The following is a 12780-nucleotide window of genomic DNA, read 5'->3' as shown; positions in this document are numbered from 1 at the left end:
GTTTCTCAGGAGATAGAAAACAAGGGTGAGTGAGTTCTGCTGTGAGAGTAAGGAAGGGGCACTGGGAGAATAGCTCCTAGGTACTGAGCAGAGAGGGCAAGAGGACATTGTTGTTTTCACAGACACCTGGGGTCTCTGTGGAGACTTTTCAGTAGAGAGCCAGGAGATACAGCCAAAAAAGAAACAGTCTCTGTAGCCAAGCTTATGTATTCTCAGTGGTGAGCACTTGAATCTCTCTGAGGGTGGAAAGACCTGAGTTGCCTCACTGCCATTTTCGATTTGTGGTCAGTGTATCCCTGCCAGAAAGAGAGAGATTTGTGACTATTCTGCCTTTCAGAGGGTACTGTTCTCAACTGGGGTACACCAAAGCCATTGCAAGGGCATTCTGGGGAGTAGAGGGAGGGGACATACGCCAGAATATAAGTGTGCACAACCTGATACCAGCTTTCTCCTCTGTGAATATGGGATGAGAAATTGAACATTTCTGGTAAAGCCTAAACAGTAGTCATTGATTACTTTAAGAGAATAATTTTTCAGTGCATGTGTTAATATGCTAAATTCCAAGAAAAAATATCATAAAGTTTTCTAATACTGTCCATTATACACACTGCAGTTAACAGGAAAATAGGGAACTAAGGAACCTACAAACATCTACTGAATCTAAGCATCTTGTGTAAACATGGTTTGATGCACATGTTAACTAATCAAAACCACACAGAACACAAAATATCCTGACCTGAAGTGGACCTATGCAGTTGTAGTGTGCTTCTTTCAACTCCGGTCCCAAAGGGACAAGGCTGGAACTTAAGTTTAATTGGTATAAATTTACCTTCCTAAGGAGAGAAATTAATACTCAGGAATGAGGTCATAGCATATAAAGAAACCATCTCTATGTATTGTTATGGGAAAAGGAAATGGCAAAACGTGGAATTACTAGGAACAATAACCCATTTTCACTAGACTCTGGTGTAATCAATTCAGAATATACTTTCAATTAAAAGTATGGATACTCATCACAGGGTTTACTTACTAGGTCTCAAATTTAATAGATGCATCAAATCTATTAGAAGCTTACTTAAAAGGCCATTGCTGTCCCCACTCGCAATGTTTCTGATTCAGAACGTCTGAAATGAAGCATTCAGATTTGCATTTTCAAGCTCTATGTTGTTCTGCTGTTAGTCTGGACCAGGTTTTGGAAAGTGCTGGACCAGGTGGATGTATAAATGCACACTAAATGTGTTTGTTATCGTCTTGGGAGAATCCTCCAAACTACCATTGTAGAAAATATCAGTCATATTGTCTTTTATTTAAATCTAGGGTACTAAAAATGTTAATATGACAAGAACTGTTAAACATTAAAATAATTTATATAAGAAAGATAGATTGATAAGCATCCATTTGGTCAATTTTCATTGAAAAATTGTTCTTATAAAACATTTCCAGTGCTGTGGAAAATTGACTTTTTTTAAAACAGTATGTCTATGTGCATATGGTTGGATCATTTTTCAGTAGAGATTATTTTGTTGTTTGTGTCTTGAGAACCCGAGGTATGGTGGACCAAGGGATAGTAATCAACTGTTTTTGGATAGATTGTAGAGAATCCTATAAATTTGTAATCTGGGGTAACTGTGCAATAGATTCAGTGCACAGAATTGCAATCATATTGTAGTTGATGATTCTCTTAGAGGACCATGTATACGGCATGGAATCTTCTGCATTTTCCCATCTTGAGACTGAGTCAGTAAAGTATGAGCCCATTCATTACATGAGCAATTTAGAAGCTTTACCATTGGCACCTAATATTTTCCTCCAGGGGCTCTGCTTCCTCAGGCTTCTCCATTTCTTGCTTTTGAAGCTCCTCAAGAATAAGGACTGTCTCCCAGTAAGTATTGTGATGGGCTGGGAAAATGTCTGAATACATGCAGTCACCAAAGTCAACCTTGGCTTCAGTCTTGCTGTTCATTTTCTTCAGAATGTCATAAAGGTGGACAGTGTTCCCTTGAGAGTACTATCCAGGTTTATCCACAGATGGCAGTTCGTCCTCCTCATCATTTTCAAGTGGGTGGAGAGGCTTCTGGCTTGGCAAAAGTGAGAAGAATCCAGGCTTTAATGCATTTTTAATCACAATGTCCAAAAGGTCACTTTCTTACAGGCTCAGGAGAGTGGTATACATATTTGCCTACATTTCTTTTTATTTCTGGGAAGAAGAATCCACAGTCACCAGGATCCAGGTCTGCTTTCCTCAGCTCCACCTTGATCTCCCCAAACTGCCTTTGCATGTGTATCAAATATCATTTGTCCAAGATACCAGGCATAAAACATATGCCAATAATCACTCTGCCTGGGGGTCAGGGGTTGTAGCAAGAGTATGGTCAGTTCTCAGCCCAGCCTACTCACAAGATTAATGGGAAAAAGAATTGCAACTATTTGAATGTTCAATTATAAGTCAACTGGATTGTACGATGTACTATGATAGAGTCATTTGAAAATGGCATAAGAACATATTCGATGCAGTTATAAAGTGTTTGCACTACATTTTTATAGAAAAGGCAGTTTACCAATTATTTTGAAGAGTTTGAGTCTGAAAGGGTAGGAAATAAAAGCCTCTATACTTAGAACATGTGTGAAAGGATGTGCACTGAGCTGTCAAAGTGTCATAGAAGGTTCTTGTAGGCAGTTGCATGAAGAAATGTTACTTTTTGTGCATTTTGCCTATGTGCATTTTCCATCCTCTCAGCACTAAATGTGTGTTGTGTCTAGAAAAGCAGTAAGGTTTAAGGATTTAAAAGCAGTGTATCTCCTGTGTCACTGCCGCTACACCGCATTTGCTGCGGTTTTGGTGCTACCATGACAGATGGTAGAGAACTAGGCGACCAAAGCCAGTGCAACTAATCATGTCACTATGTGAGGATCCAGTCTGGTCAAACAGTGGTGGAACAATTGTATTGGAGAGGACAGAGACCAGTGTGGGATTTCATATTAACAATGTGTTGTGGTTTTCACACATGGTGCTGAAAATTGTAACAAAGGAAACATTCCTCATCCGTGGATGTGTGAATATATATGTATATATGTATATGTACATGTGTGCATACGTGTATACATGTATATATAAATATGTGCATACGTGCATACATGTCTATGTACATATGTGCATCTGTGTATACATGTATATAAATATATATGTGTATATATGTATATGCATGTGCATATGAGTATATATATGTGTGTATATTTATATATGTGTATATGTATATATATGTGTGTGTATAGGAATATATGTGTGTATACATGTATATGTGCATATGTATATATGTATATACATGAGTGTAAAATATATCTATATATGTGTATATATATATATATATATATATATATATATATATATATATATATATATATAAAATGAGTTTCTAGAGGAAGTATGGATTCATAGAGGCAAAGTCAGAATTGCTGAGTCCTGAAGTTACATCTCTGCAGCCCCTGACTGTGCTTACTAAGGCAGGAGTAAATTCTGTTAGGTCAATTTGGCTGGTTTGTCAATCACCAAAGTAAATTGGTAAATGAATGATGCCCTGGGCCCAGGATAGAACACATCTTGTGTTTGTCACCTACTGAATATTTGTTAAGCTAAGGTCCTTCACTCTTCCAAACCTTAATTTTCTTATCTGCCAAGTAAGAATCATAGTTTCATCTCGTCCATTTTCACAGTGCTGTGAAAATTAGCTAAAATGATAGAAATCCTACATAGTCCAGCACCTGATAGACTCATATTAAATTGCTAAGGCTAATAGAACACAATATGTCACAGCTTTAAAGACATAGTATAATAACAGTTACAGAAATAACATGTGTTTGTGTGTGATTCAAAATGCTCAGAGACTGAAGCCACTTTTTTAGATGTCTTTGGTATGAGGTGTCAGAAATGCTTGCAGTAGACAGAACTCCAAAAGGGATCTATATGTCTAAGTTAGAAAAGATCTGCAGGTACAGAATATTAGATATTGGCCATGGACTCAAGGTGACAAGATGTTTTGTCCCCGACTTTGATATATACATTTTTCTTAAACGGCATTAAATATCTCTTTAATATTAGGTATCATTTTTCACTGTAAAATGTAATAATTGTGCACAGTATCTTATAGAATTGTTGATAAGAAAATAAAATTTAAAAAACTGTAGGTTAATGGCTTAGTGCTTGACGTTGAGTTAGTGCTCAGCTCATTCACAAAGAACTGTTTGGATATCTATAGTGTCTTAGATTTTTGGTTCAGATGGTGAAATTTCATTTATAATGAGAATGTTAACTTGTTCTTAAGTAACTTCATTTTTCAACCAACGAAATGCAGAACTATTACTGATTGAATGGTACCCTTTCTTGGCTGTCATTGCGGGATCTCCATGACACAGGGCAACAACAGAATGGCTGAGAGGAGCCCGAGTGAGGTTCCAGTATTGATAGATAAGCAGAAGTCAGAGGTCTCTAAACAGAACAATGACTCATTGTAATGAACATTTGAGGGGTGACTAGTAGGGGGATAAAATCTGGAGTTAAAAGAAAGAAAGAAAGAACAAAGAAAAATATGCCCCTCGGAGATGAAATGCAACACTGGGGATCTTGGCAGGCTACGGAGCTGGAGGAGGAGCCAACTGGGGAGGTCCAGGCTCTCTCTCTCTCTCTCTCTCTCTCTCTCTCTCTCTCTCTCTCTCTCTCTCTCTCTCTCTCTCTCTCTCTCTCCTCTCTCTCTCCCTCCCTCCCTCCTATCTGTCTCTCTTTCGGTCTCTCTCTCTCTCTTTCCCTCATTCCCTCCATCCCTCCCTTCTCTGCCCCCTCTCATTCCCTCCATCCCTCCCTTCTCTGCCCCCTCTCATTCCCTCCATCCCTCCCTTCTCTACCCCCTCTCTCTCTGTCTCTATCCCTCCCTCCTGCTCTCTGCACAGTAACTAGGAATTCTCCTCCCAGTCCTTCCTTCCTTACCCTCACTGCAGAACTCACTCACCCTTGCTTTCTATCTCCTGTGAAACATACCAACCAGGAAACTGCCACCATCATGACGACCGAACTTCACTCAAAGCTGTGAACAGAACATATTACTGATGTCATAACCACGGTGTACTCCACAGACTGCGGAGGTCTCATTAAAATGTTTTTCTGTTTATAAATGAACATTGTTGTCATGGCCATACACTGTTGCATTGACTGATAACTGCCCATGCATGTTTGCCCTTATAACAAAATTCAAAGTCTAGAACATCTTGCAAAAAAAATTTCAAAGGAGCTGCAGGATGCTGAGAATCGAACCCAGGGTAACACACTTGCAAAGCAGGCGCTCTACCACTGAGCTACAGTCCTGCAGCTAACTATGTCTTAATCAGAGCCTATATGAAGGGACAAGCCTGAAGCAGCATTGCTACACTCCACTGCAGCCTTCTTCAGACTGCCAGGATCAGAACTTACCCTTTACTGTGCGGATGGGATTTTCATCTCATTCATTTTAACAGAAAACAAACTACTCTCAATGAGAAGAAACTAACAATATTAACCACATAAAATCTTTTTGGAAAATGTAAAAATTATTTACACAAAAATGCAAACACCTGAAAATCTTAGGCCAATGTGAGATACCCTGTATAGTTTCATCCGAGCCCACTTCAAAGTCACCTCCCTTCAGCCTATGAACACTCACAGGAAGAGCTCAGGTTTGGGCCTATGCCTTTTCCTGGTTTTACCCATGTTTGTCTAGTAGCTCAGTGCTCCTTTTGTGAAATCGGTTTGTTCTTGTTGTTGTTTTTCTTGGTTCTTTGTGCTTTGGTTTTGGCTTTTGTGCAGTGGTGGCAGCTTTGTTCACTTATTGGCACTCTGTTATAGGAACTCTTGCCTTCTTTTCCTCAGACTGCCTCCGTGTGAAAGTCCTTTTTGGGCCAAAATGAGTGTCAGTCAGGGGACCTTGTATATTCTACACAAGTGTTCTAAACCTGAGCTCCAATTCCAGCCTTCCTATGTCACTTACATGCTAGAGAGAAGAGGTTCCCGCCCCACTCTCACAGAAGATGAGCTTTATGTCTATTTTATCTACTCTATTTTATTCTATGTTTCTTATTTTGCACATAAAAAAGCCAATGTCCATTTGCTCAGGTGTGAAACGTTAGCTCATTGAGAATGTATGTGTTGTAAGTACAACTCTTTATATGTAGATAATCTTGTCCACAAGCAATTTACCTGATCTATCACTTGGTAATATCGTTAACTTTTATAGTGTACACATCATAGTGTCAGTACAGGTACCATTGTGATTATTCATATCAACAAAATATTTTAGGGAGAGTCAGAAAGGGGACTGACTCCGGGACCTGACCTGAGAGACAGAGGCTGTGCCTTCCTTGCACAGCACTAGGACCTTCAGGACACAACAGAACCTAGTCCTCCTGCCATGTGAATGCCCAAGATGACCAACACCCTCGCCTTTGTCACCATTTTTGACTCGCATGTAGTTTTATGTGAGGGCCATGTCAGGGTTCTGATTTTGGTAGAATTTCTTTGAGTTTGTCTCCACTTAACTTGATGTTGGCGCTAGTCTTGCTCTTGACCCTGTTATGTTTAGGTATGCCCCTTCTATCCTTTATCTCATCAGGACTTTGATCACAAATACGTGCTGGATTTTATCAAAGGCTCTTTCAGCTTCTGATGAAATAATGTACTTTAATTCTTTCAGTTTATTTGTATGGTATGACAATTCCTAACTTTTGAATGTTGAGGCTTCCCTCCATCTCTGATCACGATCTCCCCTCTTGGTCATTGCGGGTGATCATTTGATGTGTTCTTTGTTTCCATATGAAAATGCTGGACTCATATTTTTGCATCTCTTTATGTAAATGAGTTTGGTCTGTAATTCCGTCTCTCTTCTGTCCTTTTGTAGATTAGATACCAGGGTGCCTTTGGTCTCATACAACAAATAGGACAATGTTCTTTCTGTTTCAATTTCATGAGATGATTTAAAGGGTTTTGGTATTAACTCTGCTTTAAATATTTTGTCTCCCTGAACACACAGAGGAAGCAAAACTCCCAGGTGCTCTAGCCTGCCCAGGATCACAGGTGAAGAAGCCACACCATCTGCCTGAAACACCTGAAATTACGGGGTCCTCTGATATCTAAGGACACAGAAACCCCTTCCCAGCTAGTGGCATGGGTTCCTTTCCATCTAAACCTATGCCCTGAGCATACCTTGGACACTGGTTCTGCTCCCCCACACTCATTCCCAAAACACTCAGAGTTATCCTGACTCCTAGCTGCTCTATCTTACCCAGGATCACAGGGTAACAGGTTCACAGGTATACGAATAAGCACAGGACCACAGGATCACAAAGGATGCTGACTCCCAGGAGACCAGACACACCCAGGAGTACTGGAGCTCTGACACACCCAAGGTCACATTTGAGGACACAGCATCTTTTAAAACACCCAGTGTACCTCCGACGCCCATAGAAACCATAAAAATAAATAAAAAATAAATACAAAAACACATAAATAAATAAATAAATAAATAAATAAATGAATGAATAAATAAATAAAATAATTAATACAACACCTCCACAGTCAGTGGCACAGGTTCGTTCCAGCTAGTACCTGTTTCTGGAGCAAAACCAGGGCTATGGCACCTGACCAACACCTGAAAAACCCAGAGAAATCTGGAACTCTAGGAGATCTCATAATCAGGATCTCAAGAGCTTGGTCACACCACAACTTCAGGATCCTAGAGGCAGCTTGATTCCCAGGAGCTCTCAGACACCCTGTATCTCAGGATCACAGGATTATGTGATCCCAGAATCACAGGGTCCCAGAGACAGGTGGACTCTGAGGAGTTCTGACACAACCAGGGTCAGAAGAGGGACAGGCTCCAGTCAGAGACAGCAAGGGCAGGCAGCACTAGAGAGAACCAGATGTGGAGAGACCTGTGCTGTTCCCAGGGTCTTCCTCAGTCTGCCTTCTGCTTTAGCATAGTCTATGGTATGGACGATGCACTAGTCTGCTGGTTCACACTTGTCTTCTTACTGTCATGGCTGGCAGCTGGCTGATAATCTTTGTTTACCTTTCTTTACAAATTCTCATAATATTCTTAGTCTCACTGATAATGAAATTTTAATAAGAATAGGGAAATGCCTTATGAAAATTTAAAGTTTTATTTTTATTGGTGTGTATAGATCCAACATAATGATTTTTAAATGCCAAAAATTGCCACAAGGCTATCCTCTTATCTCTCGAGTTATTAATGCTTTAAGGTATAGGTGGACCCCACTCTTGATGGGTGTTATACACATGTTGTTGTTGTTGTTTTCTATGAAGGACTGAGGCTTCTAATTTTTGGCCTTTCCTCTTAGGGAGCTTTAAATGGTCCGTGCGTTGTTTCTGGGGTATTCAGAGCATTCTGGGGCTATTATGCAGTTATCAGTGAGTGTATATTATGTCTGTTCTTTTGTGTCTTGGTTACCTCACTCAGGATGATATTCTCTAGATACATCTCCTTTCCTAGGAATTTCATAAAGTCATTGTTTCTTTTTTACTCCCTCTTACAACTTTATTTTTATAAAAGAGGGGTACATATACAGATTTTTAAAGGCATTTTGGCATAACCTTATATGAATATTTTTGTCAGTACTTAATTCTTTTAGAGGTTTGATAGCATGCATAAAAATCCCGCTAGTTACCATAATCATAAAGTACATGTAGGACAGATCATAACAATGGAACAAATTTCTTAGTGAGTATAGATTACCATACTCTTCTTTGAATAGTAAAAGTTGCCACGGGGGTATATTCTTAGCTCTTGGATAATGGTGTACCACACTCTCAGAGGGTATATACATTTTATTTTTTTTCCTAAGAAGGACTGAGGCTTTCATTTTTTGGCCTTTGTTTTTCTTGAGCTTCATAAGGCCTGTGAGTTTTTTCTTGGGATGTTCAGATCTTAATGGAGTTAGTATCCAATTATGAGTGACTGAATATTATGTCAGTTTTTTGTCACTGGGTTATGTCACTCAGGATGATATTCTCTAGATGCATGTATTTTTCTAGGAATTTGATAAAGTCATTGTTTCTGGTAGCTGAGTAGTACTCAATTGTGTAAATATACCACAATTTCTGTATCCATTTATCTACTGAAGGATAATTGGTTTTGTTAAAGCTTCTGGCTATTATAGATAAAGCTGCTATGAACATGGTGGAGCATGTGTCCTTATTGTACGTTGGAGCATTTTGGGGTATATCATCAGAAGTTAAAAGAACTGCATTTCAGCTGATGCAAAAAGAGGAAGGTTGAAAATTCTTCATTTCATGGTCTTCACAGGTATCTAAGAAAAAGAAAAGGAGGAGGAATGGAAGGTGATATGTTTACAAAAAGATAAAGAGGCAGGGTATGTTCTACTGTGGTGTAGTCAGGTGTGGTAAAACATGGTGCCTCTATCAAGCTGGTGTAAAAGCATCCCTTCCCCTTAAGGAAGCAGCCACAAGAAGATAAAGTATAGAATAATATTTGTTCAGGGCATCAGTAAGGTATACTATAGAATAGCATGTGTCAGGGCATCAGGAATGTAAAATATAGAATAGCATGTGTTCAGGGCATCATGAAGATATAATATAGAACAACATAAGTTCAAAGCATCACCAAGGTATAGTATGGAATATCATGTGTTCAGGGTATCAGGAAGGTATAGTATAGAATATCATGGTTCAGGGTTTCAGTAGAGTATTTAAGAGGGTAGGAGTGGCAGAGATCAGGAGAGTAGAGTAGAGCAGAAGAATAATAGAGGCTGACCATGAGTACTCGGAGGGAGAGGAAAGAAAATGAAGAGAGAAGGGACAAATAGGGAAGTGTGGAAGAGAATGATTTTATCTTTCCAGTAAAAATGATAAGCCATAGGAGAGTAATTGTAAAACAGACCACAATCAGCAGGATGCCCTTGGAAGTCACCAGGGAGCATAATACAACCAATGGTGTTGATTGTCCAGGAGTGAAGGTGTCCTGCAGGGAGAGATCTGGGCAGTCATACCATAGCCTTTCACAGAGGGCTTGAAACCTTAGGGAATCTCAGCTGAGTGCCACAGAAGTCAATCCAAGTGTGAATACCATATTATACATGAAATACTCCTGTATATACATTTTGAACTGCACACTTTACACTAAGCAGAGATGAAGTGAGTTGTTGATCACTAGATTTGTGCTGATCCATAAATAAAACTGCTCTAGCACAACTGTGAAACTTGCAAACAAACAGAAATACATTAAATTGGGGGATATTGACTTCTCTCTAAAACAAGAGCTCTTTTAATTCAAATGGGAGTTTATAGATTTCTGCCACCCGGTGGCTCTAAGGAGAACTGCATCGTTTGAGTCAGGCCTGATAGAGGGAGAAGACAGGCTGTGAATAGGACTAGAAGGGACCTTCCTTACTCTGGAATTCGGGAGATCGTTTCTCCTCTGTATATTTTCATGGAATATAAAATTCATGTCTTAGGCAAATCTAATCTAAGCCTGAGATTGCAACACAGTCCTGGTCCAAGGTGAATATAAAGATGATGGAGCTATAGAAGCTAGTGTGAGTCTAAAGAGGAACACACACATTCAGGCACACACAGAGCACACAGGGCAAATCCATTTGTCCATAAAATTTCTCTGTCTCTCTCTCCTTCCCTCTCTCTCTCTGATCAGTAACTAGGAATTCTTCTCCCTTTGCCCTTCCTTATTATCACAGAAGAACTTACTCACCCTTGTTTTCTATCTCCTGAGAAACATACTCACTAGGAAACTACCACCAGCATGAAGACTGAGCCTCACTTAAGCTGTGAACAAAACATATTCCTAGTATCATAACCACGCTGTACTCATCAGACTGCGGAGGTCTCATGAAAATATTATAGTGATCATAGATGAACATTGTTGTTATGGCCATAGACCAGCGTTTGATCACTAATTACCAATGCATATATGCCCTCATTGTATAAAGTCAAAGTGTGAGAGATTTCGCAGAGAACCACGTCCAAAAGAAACCTCAGGAAGCTCGGAGTCGAGCCTCTGACCACAGGCATGAAGAACAGACGCGCTACCGCTGAGCTACATCACTGCAGCTGCCTATGACTCATTAACAACCTCTATAAAGCAGGTCACCTGGAGCAGTATTGCTACATTTTGTCGCTACATTGTTCAGCCTCCCAGGATCTGAGTCATGCCTTTCTGAATGATTGATAACTTACAATTTTCTCTAGGAATGAAATTTTGATGTTATCTATTTTAGGAGAAAAATATCTAGTCTCAAGACGAGGAAAGTAAGAATATTAAGAACATGGTGGGACAGGTTTAGGTAAAGGGAAAATGCTGTTTTGGGCTGTCTGCTCAGAAGAGACACACTATGACCACTGGTCAGTCTCGAGAAGGACATGGCACAGATTGTTGTTTCTTTCAATATTTCACACAAGGCAGTTAAAGTATTATCTTCTCTTCAAATCATTTTTTTTATTGATAAGCGGAAGAATATTATGTGTGTGTTTTTCAAGTAACTGAATAAAACGTTAGGCATAAAATCTTTTTGAAAAATGTAAAAAATATTTACAGAAAAATGCAAACACCTGAAAATCTTAGGCCAATGTGAGAAACACTGTCTAGTTTCATCCGTGCCTACTTCAAAGTCACCTCCCTTCAGCCTATGACCACTCCCAGGAAGAGCTCAGGTTTGGTATTATGCCCTTCCCCTTTCTGCTCATCTTTGTCTAATAGCTAATTCCTCCTTTTGTGAAATCGGTTTGTTGTGTTATATTTTTTACATTTTCCAAAATGATTTCATGTGGTTAATATTGTCAGTGTCTTCTCATTGAGTGTAGATTGTTTTCTGTTAAAATGAATAAGATGAAAATCCCATCCGCACAGTAAAGGGTAAGTTTTGATCCTGGCAGGCTGAAGAAGGTTGCGGTGGAGTGTCAGCAATAGTGCGTCAGGCTTGGTGCCTTCATATACGCTGTGATTAAAGTCTAGTAAGCTGCAGGATCTTAGCTCAGAGGTAGAGCGCCCGCCTTTGAATGCGTGGAGTTCTGGGTTCGATTCCCAGGGTCCTGCAGCCTTTTTTCTTCCGCTTTTGAGATTGTATTTTTGCAAGATATTAAAGACTTTTTCTTTATGCCATGAAGGCATATATGAATGAGTAATTATTTATCAACACGCTAGTTTATGGCCATGACAACCATGTTCCTCTATAATCAAAGCAATATTTTCATGAGATCTCCGAAGTCTGGTGAGTTCAGCCTCATCCTCCCTCCAGGAATGTATTTCTTACACCCTGGGTGAAGCTTGGTTATCAGGACTGAGCCAGTATTTACTGGTTATGATTCTCAGGAGATGGAAAACAAGGGTGAGTGAGTCCTTCTGTGAGAGTAAGGAAGGGTCACTGGGAGAAGAATTCCTAGTCACTGAGTTGAGAGAGGAAGGGAGAAATAGAGAGAGGGAAGATTGTGGGAGGGAGAGGCTGAAGGAAGGAGGGAGAGATAGGAATTGAAGGACGGAGGGAGAAAGTAAAAGAGAGAGAAAGAAAGTGAGAGAGAGGAAGAGAGAGACAGACAGACAGAGAGAGAGAGAGAGAGAGAGAGAGAGAGAGAGAGAGAGAGAGAGAGAGAGAGTGAGAGAGAGAGACAAACAGAAAGAGAGAGAGAGACAGAGAGAGGGGGCGGGAAGGAAGCTTGGTGGTTGTCATGGAAACCAGGACTCTTTAAGAAGATGCTTTTCAATGGTGGCCTTGGTG

Source organism: Micromys minutus (genome assembly GCF_963924665.1).
Source record: "Micromys minutus genome assembly, chromosome: X".
Lineage (NCBI taxonomy): Eukaryota > Metazoa > Chordata > Mammalia > Rodentia > Muridae > Micromys > Micromys minutus.
Note: the sequence above shows the minus strand (reverse complement) of the source record.